This window comes from Labrus mixtus, chromosome 10 (assembly GCF_963584025.1).
Source record: "Labrus mixtus chromosome 10, fLabMix1.1, whole genome shotgun sequence".
NCBI lineage: Eukaryota > Metazoa > Chordata > Actinopteri > Labriformes > Labridae > Labrus > Labrus mixtus.
Window position 1 is genome coordinate 29,514,637 of NC_083621.1, and position 11,827 is coordinate 29,526,463.

Below are 11,827 nucleotides of genomic sequence, written 5' to 3' on the forward strand. Positions count from 1 at the left end.
AGAAGGCAGACTCAGAGGGCAGAACAAACACCTAGCTGTGGGAGTGTCACCCACCTGGGGGAGGGGCTACTGCCCTTTGTGATGTCATGAAGGGAAAATCGCCAAACGGCCTGTTTGAGCACACATTTTCTGAAAAGTGGAGCAGACAGAAGACAGAGAGGATGGAATTTTCTTATAGTTGGGGGGTTTGTAGACAGACTAGAGACACATGTTAGTGTTTAAGAAATAGATGAAACATGGTGAGGTGTGTTTTACATCATATGTGACCTTTAAAGCAAAGAGAAGAAGCTTCATGCTCACTGATGATCCTTTCTGTGGGTCAGATCTGTGTGTTTGGAGGGAGACTGTGATGGAATCACTGATTGGTAAATAACAGCAGCTGTCCTGGCTGATAGTGCACATTCCTGATGTCTTGTTGTCAAAGTGAACGTCTGATTATTTACTGTTGGTTTTGTGGTGTTGGTGGGATAAACTGATGTTTGCATTGAAATAATCCGTCTGCGTGACTCCTCCTAAAGTGTCATTGTTGGTTTGTTCTTTTGGGCTGAGTGAGACATCTGTTTTCACCCGGCTTCTCGTCTTTATCATCTTCTCTCTCAAAATGTTGAACCAAACATCAAGCATGGTCATGGTGCCACAAACAACCCCCTTTTAGAGCAGCATCTGTAGCTGTTTGAGTCGCTCATCATGCAGTGTGTTGTGGAGTGGGTGAAGCCTGCAGGGGGAGAGAGAGAGGGGAGAGAGGGAGGGGAGGAGATGTTGTGATAAACTGATCTCAGACACACAGATCAAACACGCAGCGCTGCCTTGTTGTGCCGAGCCTGGAGGTGTAACCGGGCTGCTCCCAGACAGCTTTCCTTTTAAAGCCCTGAGAGCAGGACACATGAAATAAACACACACACGCATGCCTGTGCGTGTGTGCGTGTGTGTTAATGTGTGTGTGTGTGTGTGTGTGTGTGTGTGTGTGTGTGTGTGTGTGTGTGTGGGGTTCACACAAACTTATGATGCTGCATAGATAATTATTTTAAACGAATGGAAATGCATTAAACTTTACTTACCACCTATAATGACACGTTATGATAAAGCATGCTAACAGAAGCCAGCTGGTGGGCATGGTTATATCTATAATGAATTTCCATTAAGATAGCCAGTTAGATAATGTTAGGAAACTAAACTTACCCTGTTCTCCTGCAGATCTATCTGTGGACATTTTTCATCTTCATGGTCTGCTGCGTTTGAATTGGAATTTTTGAGGTCTTGGCTCCATTTTGCCACATGTTGGGAGTGATAGCTTTCTGGTACAGTACATAGACATGGGTAGAGTCGGTGTTACATGAATGCATGTAACCCATAGACTGTAAATATTACCGTTGTAACCGTGCAATTTTTCCCAAGTGTTTCCGCCATGTACTGTGATTGGATAGTGGGACTGTGCTCTGATTGGCTAAAACACGTTTTCACAACGTGAATTAGTCCTTAATCTTAGAGATCATTCAAAAACATGTTCTATATCAATCAATCAATCAATCAATCAACTTTTATTTGTATAGCGTCAACTCATAACAAGTGTTATCTCGAGGCACTTTACAAGAAGCAGGTAAAATACCTTACTCATTGTCTGTTAACATTACAAAAGAGCAGGTAAAAAGACCTTACTCATTGTTATGTTACAAAAAGCAGGTAAAAGACCTTACTTATTGCTATGTTACAAAGATCCGGCCTATCCATCATGAGCACTTTAGCAAAGCAGCAAAAGTTACAGTGGTAAGAAAAAACTGCCTTATTAAAAGGCAGAAATCTTCGGCCGGATCCCCGGCTCATGACGAAACAGTCTTCACAGGCCTAGACTGCGCCGGGCTTGGAAAGGGATAGGGGGAGAGATGGGATAAGATGCAGGAAGAGGGATAGAGAGCAAGGGGGTGGGGGGAGGTAGACCGTCCATCAGCAATCCGGTGGGGAGGGGAGGGGGTGTGGGGGGTTGTTCTGGCAGGCCGCCAACCCACGATCCGGTGGGGAGGGGGTAGTGGTGGGGTGGGGGTTGTTCTGGCAAGCCGTCAACCGACGATCTTGAGGAGCCTAGGAGAGCTCAAGAGCTCCCAGGAAAGTAGGTGGTTAGTGACTGAGATTTATAGATAGATACATGCAGTAATAGATGTACTGTATATGCAGAGAGAGAGAGAGAGAGAGAGAGAGAGGAGCTCAAGGTGCCAGTTCCCCCGGTAGTCTAAGCCTATAGCAGCATAACTAAGAGCTGGTCTACACCAGCACCAGCCCTAACTATAAGATTTATCAAAAAGGAAAGTTTTAAGCCTAATCTTAAAAATACAGACTGTGTCTGCCTCCCGGACCCCGGCTGGAAGGCGGTTCCAGAGGAGAGGAGCCCGATAACTGAAGGCTTTACCCCCCATAGTACACTTGGAGACTGTAGGTACCACCAGCAGGCCTGCACTCCGGGACCGCAATGCTCTCAAGGGACAGTACGGCACTAGTAGCTCCTTAAGATAAGATGGTGCCTGGCCATTTAGAGCTTTGTAGGTGAGAAGAAGGATCTTGAATTCTATTCTAGACTGTATAGGGAGCCAGTGCAGAGAAGCCAGGACAGGAGTAATGTGGTCCCATTTCCTGGTTCTGGTCAGTACACGAGCTGCAGCATTCTGGACCCGTTGAAGAGTCTTTAGAGATTTGCCAGAGCACCCTGACAAAAGAGAGTTACAATAATCCAGTCTGGAGGTAACAAATGCATGAACTAGTTTTTCTGCATCACTTTGCGACAGGATATTCCTGATCTTGGATATATTACGAAGGTGAAAGTAGGCTGTTCTTGAAACTTGACTGATGTGAGAGCTAAAAGACATATCTTGATCAAAAAGAACTCCTAGATTCCTAACAGTGGTGCTAGATGCCAGGCTGATGTCATTAAGGACAGTCAAATCACTAGAAAAAGTCTCTCTGAGGTTCTTAGGGCCTAGCACAATAACTTCAGTCTTGTCTGAGTTAAGTAGCAAAACATTTCTGGTCATCCAGGTCCTAACGTCCTTAAGGCATGTTTCTAGCTGACATAACTGACTGGTACCATCGGGCTTCATTGATACATAAAGCTGAGTATCATCTGCATAACAATGAAACTGTATGGAGTGTTTCCTCATAATATTTCCCAGAGGAAGCATATATAATGTAAAAAGAATTGGTCCAAGCACTGAACCTTGTGGGACTCCATGGCAAACTTTAGTGTGCATAGAGGACTCATCATTAACATGTACAAACTGAGATCGGTCTGATAAGTAGGATTCAAACCAACTTAAAGCAGTCCCTGTAATTCCAAGCAAATGCTCCAGTCTGTACAACAGGATCCGATGGTCAATGGTGTCAAAAGCAGCACTAAGATCTAACAAGACGAGCACAGACAGAAGTCCCCTGTCTGAGGCTAGAAGTAGATCGTTTGTAACTCTAACTAGTGCAGTCTCAGTGCTATGGTGGACTCTAAATCCTGACTGGAACTCTTCAAATAAACTGTTGTCATGGAGAAAGTCACACAGCTGTTTAGCTACCACCTTCTCCAGGATCTTCGAGATAAAAGGAAGGTTGGATATAGGTCTGTAGTTAGCCAGAGTTCCTGAGTCCAGAGTAGGCTTTTTAAGTAGAGGTTTGATTACCGCTACTTTAAATGTCTGTGGTACATAGCCTGCCAGTAAAGACATATTGATCATATCTAATATGGAGTTGCTAACTAAGGGAAAGACTTCCTTAAACAGCTTGGTTGGGATTGGGTCTAAAAGACAGGTTGACGGTTTCGATGCAGAAATAATGGAATATAACTCTGAAAGGTTGATTGGAGAAAAACAGTCGAGACTAATATCTGGTCCTGGAACTGTCTCTGCCGTATCAGACGTATCTGCACCAGGTAAGGGCAGGAGGTTACCAATTTTGTCTCTGATGTCTAGAACTTTGTTGTTGAAAAAGCTAAGGAAATCATTACTGCTGAGGGCTAGAGGAATACAAGGCTCAATGGAGCCATGACTCTCTGTCAGCCTGGCTACAGTGCTGAAAAGGTATCTAGGATTGCCTTTGTTTTCCTCGATTAGAGAGGAGTAGTAGGCAGCTCGGGCGTGACGTAGAGCCTTCATATATCTTCTATGACTATCCTGCCAGAAAAAACGAGATTCTACCGTTTTGGTCGAACGCCATATTCTTTCAAAATTCCGTGATGATTGTTTCAGAGTACGGGTTTCTGAGTTGAACCATGGAGCCACTCTCCGCCGCTTGACAACCTTCTGTTTCAGGGGAGCAATCGAATCCAGAGTAACTCTCAGCGAATCCACTGCACTATCAACAAACTGATCTAGCTGAGAGGGACTAAAGCTATCGTAAGAGTTTCCAACTGGGTTGAAACACGGTACTGAATCAAAAACAGCTGAAATAGCTTCCTTAAATCTAGCCACAGCACTATCCGACAAACTTCTAGAAAGCACACCTCTTCCAGGCAGAGGTAATTCTAGTAGGACAAAATCAAATGTAATAAAAAAAATGGTCTGATAGCAGAGGATTTTCTAGGAAAACTGTAAGGTTATGGATTTCAATTCCATAAGCTAAAACAAGATCCAGGGTGTGGTTAAAATGATGAGTAGGTTCGTTTACACCCTGGGTGAAACCAATAGAGTCTAATAGTGACATGAAAGCTGTGCTCAGGCTATCATTTTCAACATCCACATGGATATTGAAGTCACCTACAACAATTATTCTATCACTGCTAAGGACTAAATCTGATAAAAATTCTGCAAACTCAGATAAAAACTCAGAATATGGGCCAGGAGGGCGGTAAACTACAGCAACTAGAACTGGCTGAAAGGTTCTTGAGACTGGATGTGGAAGACTAAGAACAAGGCTTTCAAAAGAAGAAAAATTCAGCTTTGGTCGAGGGTTAACTAAAAGACTGGAATTAAAAATAGCTGCTACTCCACCACCTCGTCCGGTGTCTCGAGGTATATGAGTATTAAAATGACTGGGAGGAGTGGATTCATTCAGACTAACATATTCATCTCGACACAGCCAGGTTTCAGTCAAAAAAAGTAAATCAATGTGCTGATCTGATATCAGATCATTCACTAAAAGAGACTTGGATGCTAAGGACCTAATGTTCAAAAGTCCGCAGTGAATCCTCCGATCTTGTAGCAAAATCGTATTCGTAGTTTTGATTCTAATCAGATTCTGATGATTCACGCCGTTTGGATGATTTATAAAAACGGGTCTGGGCCGGGGGACAGACACAGTACCTATAGTATAACTACAGTTCGATTCAGAATTACAGCTATAGTGACTGGGAGACAGATCTAAGGGAGGCGCAGAGAAGTGTGTAAGACTGCAGCTCTGCTTCCTGGTCTGAACTCTGTGTTGTTGTCAGGGTTTTGGACTAATAACCTCTGCTATGTTTCTAGATAATAGAGCTGCACCGTCCAAAGTGGGATGGATGCCGTCTCTAGCTAGCAGACCAGGTTTTCCCCAAAAAGACTGCCAGTTATCTATGAAGCCCACATCGTGTGCTGGACACCACCTCGACAGCCAGCGGTTGAGTGATGACATGCGGCTATACATGTCATCACTGGTCTGATTTGGGAGGGGTCCAGAGAACACTACGGAGTCCGACATCGTCTTAGCAAAAGTACACACCGACTCCACATTAACCTTAGTGACTTCCGACTGGCGTAGTCGGGAGTCATTTGTGCCGACATGAATTACGATTGTATCAAATCTACCTTTAGTCTTTGTCAGCAACTTTAAATGAGATGCGATGTCGCCCGCTCTGGCCCCGGGTATACACCTAACTATGCCCGCTGACTTCGCTATCTTCACGTTTCGGACTATGGAGTCTCCAATAATCAGAGTTTTATTCTCAGCGGGTGTGTCGCTGAGTGGGGAAAATTTGTTTGAAACGTGAAGTGGTTGGTGGGGAACCGTGTGCTTCGATTTTCGACTATGCTTCCCTCGGACAGTAACCCAGCCACTGCCTCCCGGCTGCTCGGGAGTTACCGGGGGGGAAGCCAATTTATGTCGGCCCGCACCGGCTACAGGTGGCTGGCTAACTACTGCTGCATACGATGACTCCGACTCAATGGTGCGGAGCCGTCTCTCTAACTCAGACACCCTCGCCTCCAAAGCTAAAAATAAACTACATTTCTTACAAGTATCATTATCACTAAAGGAGGACGAGGAATAACTTAACATCTGACACGTAGAGCAAGAGAGAGCAGGAGAGGGAGAGACAGAAAAAGAAGCCATTGTAAAGCTAACTGCTAGGCTAAGCTAAGAGTAGGTACACAGTAACACAGTGCAGAGGAGAACAGAACAAGCAATTATGCAATACGCTCACCGTAGTACACTGCTCTGCTCAGGTGCTGCTCGCTGCTCTGCTCAGGTGCTGCTCGCTGCCCTGCTCAGGTGCTGCTCGCTGCTCTGCCGGTTAACTCCTCTTGGAGACTCTTTACTTTTAGTTGAAAATGTTGTTTTCAAAATAAGATGCAAGGGGCACGTCTGTGAGAAACACAGTGAAATTGTTAAATCTCCTTTTTGCTATTCCTTTCAAAGAATGCTAAAATTCTTACATTTTCTAAATAAAGGATGTTGAGCATGAAGTAAAAAGTCGCTATATTTTTAAATTTTGAATATGTAATGTAAATAATGTAAATAATAATGTTTCCCTGAAGTTTAATAGCTCTGTGATTGATTCAAATTTACAAGGCTTATTCAGAGCATTACTAAATTGTTAATTATGGTTAAGTAATGCTTATTCAGAACATTAATAAATGGTTAATTATGGTTAAGTAATGCGTATTCAGAGCATTAATAAATGGTTAATTATGGTTAAGTAAGGCGTATTCAGAGCATTAATAAATGGTTAATTATGGTTAAGTAATGCTTATTCAACATCAACAATAATGATAGGTTAGTTTGTAAGTTAAGAACGTCTACATGAAGATAAAGGAACAATCTAACGTCTACATGAAGATAAAGGAACAATCTAACGTCTCCATGAAGATAAAGGAACAATCTAACGTCTACATGAAGACCATGGTGTGGTCCACTGATCTCAACCTTTACCCAAAATAAGTTACCAGTTGGAGGATAGACAAGTAAGTGAACAGTCTTTAACCTTTAATAAAGATTAATAAAAACAGTTTTGTCTTAATGACAACTAAGTCAGTTGTGAACCTCAACACATGTATCTAAATGAACATCTTTATCAACCATTTAGTAATATTAGTTAATAAGCTTAACTAACATGTAAACCCTTAATTAATGTTAACAAGAGACATCTGTTAAGGGTTTCTTAATGTTCATTATTGTATGAATTTACTGTTAATTAAGGCTTATTACTGCATTAACTAATGTTAATAGCAACCTTAATAAGGATTAAATAATGTATTAATTAATACCGTAGTTAACATGAACACCCTTAATAAATGATTACTTGACACATTAGTTAACTGTTAGTAACCATTAGTTAAGGCTTAATAATGCCTTAACTAATGTTAATTCATGTTCCCTTATTGTAAAGTGTTACCGTCATTCTTAATGTCACTGTGGGGATATCTTTGAGTTATCCAAAAAGCTTGTCAGAAGTCAAGTTGTTGAAATAAAAAGTCTGACATGAGAAATATTCTTGACATTTAGCGTTGTTGTTGGATCTTAACTAGGCGTAGTCAAAGTTTATAAAAGGTAGATTTTAATAAGTCAATAACTTCCTGTTCTTGTCTTGAAACAGATTTGTATTTATTGAATGTCATAGTATTATTAAAATGTATGAGCGAGACTGTGATATAATATTTAATTTTGTCAAATTTACAATGAAAAGGACATTCTCTCACATCCTAAAAGCTGACACGTCAACCACTTGAACTGCACAAGTAAAGCTTTTATTGATCAGAAGATTAAAAAGTTAAGAAGAGTAGTGTATTTAACTGTCAAGAAGAACAACATAGCTAAAGAAATACAGTTTGGTAAGAAATACATTTGTTCTAAACTGAGAGAACATTTTGGTCTGTTTTCTCCTCATTCTTTCTTCCTCCATGGAGCTCAATGTCAAAATGTTGTCCACATTCATACTGTCTATATGTTGGTGTCAGCGTTGACAACTCTGTACCAGTTCACAGCGGTACAAAGCTTTCCAATGGACTCTTTTCTAAAGAAAACATACAGAATTAAGTCTGCAAGAGGACTCAGCCTAAAAAACATGATAGATAAGACATTCAGAGTGTGGTGTGATTTGTTCATGTTAATGAGAAGAGTTAAAATTATGCTGGGCAGGAACAGCAGCGTGTAAATGAGCAGCACCAGGACCAAAATTACAACATTTTGACGTTTTTCTTCAAAGGGGACGGAGACAGAAGCAGAGAGGGCTCTGAGGGTCCCAACCAGGAATAATATGAACAGTAGGAAGGGAATGATGAAGAAAATGATGAAGACGCTGTATATCACTTCAATAGGAACCCAGAGAAACACAGTGAAGAGAAACAGAATGAGGAAAATGACATGAGGAAAGAGCCAGGCCACGACACTGACCACCACAGAGATCTTGATGGTTCGTTTGAAGTGGTACCACAGTGGGTGGTCAGAAACAGATGTAGCTACAGGACGTATAGTTATCTTTCCAGTGAGACACACACCATAAAGCAAACACTGGTCATTAGGCCACTAATGTAAATATAATACACAATGACATGATTCTGTTTTATCTCCTGAATGAGCAGGCAGCAGAACTGAATGACGTCAGTAATGAGAAGGTTGATGACGTAGATTGGAGCCACATGATCCTTTCTTACCTGCAGAAAAACATAAGAAGAAGACAATCAGTTGTAAACATGTTCTCATCCTTCTTCTGCCCAGCTGTTGCAGTAAGAGACATATATGTATTTTTCATCCATCTCTCATCGTAGTTGACTCACTGGTATATCTGCAGACATGCAGCTATACTTTTAAAAAATCTCTTTTCTGGTGACAACATTCAATTATGATAAAAGTTCAAAATCCAGGGGCGCACGTAGTAAAGTGGTCAGTGCGTGCACCCAATGAACAGAGGCTGTCATCCTCCAGGCGGGCAGCACGGGTTTGAATCCGACTTGTGGCTGCTTCCCATCATGTGGTTCCCCACTCTCTCTCTCTCCCTGATGACTCTGTCCACTGTCTTATCTCTAAAAGATAAAGGCATGAAAATCCCAAAAATAATCTTTAAATGACAAACAACACTAATGTGATCTTCATGTGCTATAAAAAAGATTGTGATGAAGGTTGGCCGACTGTTTGCTATTAGGTCAGTTCATTTTAGCATGTAAGCAGACAAAAATCTGCTTTATTCTTGTAGTAGCATTAAATACAAAGAACAGCTGGAGTTTATAATAATAGCATTAGTTTCACTGGTTGTCAGTCATAAATCAATTTGGACAATTTGACCTGATGATGAGGCCAATTCTAAAAAATATGGGATCACAAAAGTTATTAGATTCAGCCTCTGCCCAGCATGAATGTTTGTACTGTATTTTATGGCCGCTGCACACAGTAGCTAATGAGTAATTCCACAGAACAAAGTTGATCAATTGATATCGTTTAAGGAAAAGGAACACAAATATTTATACAATGTTTCTATTTCCTTGATATTTTTTTCTTCAAAAAACGTGGGCAAAATAATTAACAAGTTTAAGAGCAACTGCAAAACTAATCTCCATTTTTTAAAAGTTAAAGCAACACGATGTAATACCAATTATCTATTAAATCATTTCTAAATTAATTGTACAAGACACACCCTCCAATTCAACTGAATCCTTGCCCCTGAGCCTGATCCATATGGAGGGGCAACAGATCTCTAGGGGATTTGCTGAAGACGCCGCTGATGGAGCAATTAAACTGTGAGGCAGCAGAGACTTCAGACTGTGCTCTGCTCTCTAGTCTATTTACCTGGCAAACATCTACTTATGTAGCACACAAGATGGACGAGCTGCTGCTCCTGACAGCACAAATACGGACTTTAGCAGATCCACTGCCCTGTGTTTCACTGAAACCTGGCTCAGTGAACACCTCCTGGACTTTGAGCTCATCCTCCTCATGTGGCATCAATATATGCACACTGTTTTAACACAGTAAGAACTGTCTACCTCTCAAAATATGATTGTTGATGTGATTCTGATCCTGAGACTGTTCCACAAACACTTGGCACAGACAGTAAATTAATAAAGTCATGTAATGTACATACCAGAAAGCAAAGAGCATAGATGACCATGAGCGTCAGAGGAAGTCCGATACTAATGATGATGCATGTTACCACATGCATTACGAAATTTAATTTTTCGTAATACTCATCGCCGTAATACTCATAGTCAGAGAAGTCAAATCTCATAGTCGATGTATTCATAGCTGCCATTCCATTCGGTGACGTTAATGTAGTTTTCTGTCATTCTTCAGATTGAAACCTAGAGGTAAAGAGATCAAGACATAGGGAGTTTTTAAGAAATGTGTTGCACGGTGACATAAATGAAGCAATGATCAGCACTAATAAAAAAATTAAACAGGGAGACATTAACCATGTGTTTTTTCTGCAAGTGTAAAAGCTGATGATTGTTTTTTATATTAATTTCTATGTTTTAAATGATCCCTTTTGATTTGTATACAGGCAGTGTGACATCTAAGAGGATGATTCATTGGTCAGGACTGCTGAATACGTTTAACATGGGGCTTTCATCATGGAGACTTTACTTGAGTCAAGATCATTTTCACAGATATGAATCGAACCTCAGGAAAGCACCAGATCTTTGATTTCCTCAAGTCAAATACAAGTTCAGTCACATTGAGTCAAAGTTAAAGTTGTTTATTATTTCAGATATTCTCAGTTGATGAAATGTTTTAATGTTTATATTTTGAATTTCAGCCAAACACAGTGTTACCTTCAGTTAAGCAACAAGCATAGCCAATCAAACATAGCGTCTCTCAACAGTGTTTTTTCAGACATTTCAAATATCACAATCTGCTAATTAAAGTAAATAAAAGGGTCTTGAATAATCCTCCACTGCCCTGATTCTGCATCTGATTCATCGATGTCATTAGATCATTCAACTCTAACTCGCAGGGAGAGTTTCAAAGATAACCACAAAACTCTTCTTCACACCTCAGCTGTTGTCATTTCCTGGAAAATTAAAACATTTCTAGAAATACATCTCAGTGGGTTATGTTGGTTTGGAGGAAAGGAAACAATGTGTGATTATATAAGAGAAAAATATTAATCATTTGAATTTGTTAATATACGATGGATGATAAGGGCCACGTTAAAAAAAATAAATTAACGAGTTCGAGACCAGACCAATGAGATTTGTTTCAAACACATTTCTTTGGTCTTTTTTTTACTCAAACACATACTTGTGATTTTAAGAAATAACAGAGTAACCAGCCCCACCAAACAAAAAAAGATATATCATCAGGTCCATATTTATTCTCAGGACTGTTTGCACTTCCTTTTCAATTGTATTTGTAATAAGACCACAACACTGACATTTTAAAGTTACCAGATCTCACCTGAATGAAGTCCCAGCACCAATGTCTGATGTTTCTCTGCAGCCGAACTGTCTAAAGTGATTCAGATAAGTGATGGCACACACTTGGTCACTGATAATATAACACACCTCATCTAAGGAAGTGAGAAAAAAAAAGAGTCAGGCATGATTATGTGTATAGTGAGGGAGGAAGAACTGCAACACAAGCAGAAACTGTTTGCAATAAGAAAAGCCGATACCTTCTTAACATTTGAGAACTAGCAGAAGTAGCTGTGTTAATTAGTTTATTTTTTCTAAGT

At 40.6% G+C, this 11,827-nt stretch overlaps 1 pseudogene; it reads right to left on the minus strand.

The window, feature by feature from the left end:
* Positions 1-7,947: 7,947 nt before the first annotated feature.
* On the minus strand, positions 7,948-10,098 carry LOC132982558 (P2Y purinoceptor 8-like; annotated as a pseudogene).
* Positions 10,099-11,827: the final 1,729 nt, after the last annotated feature.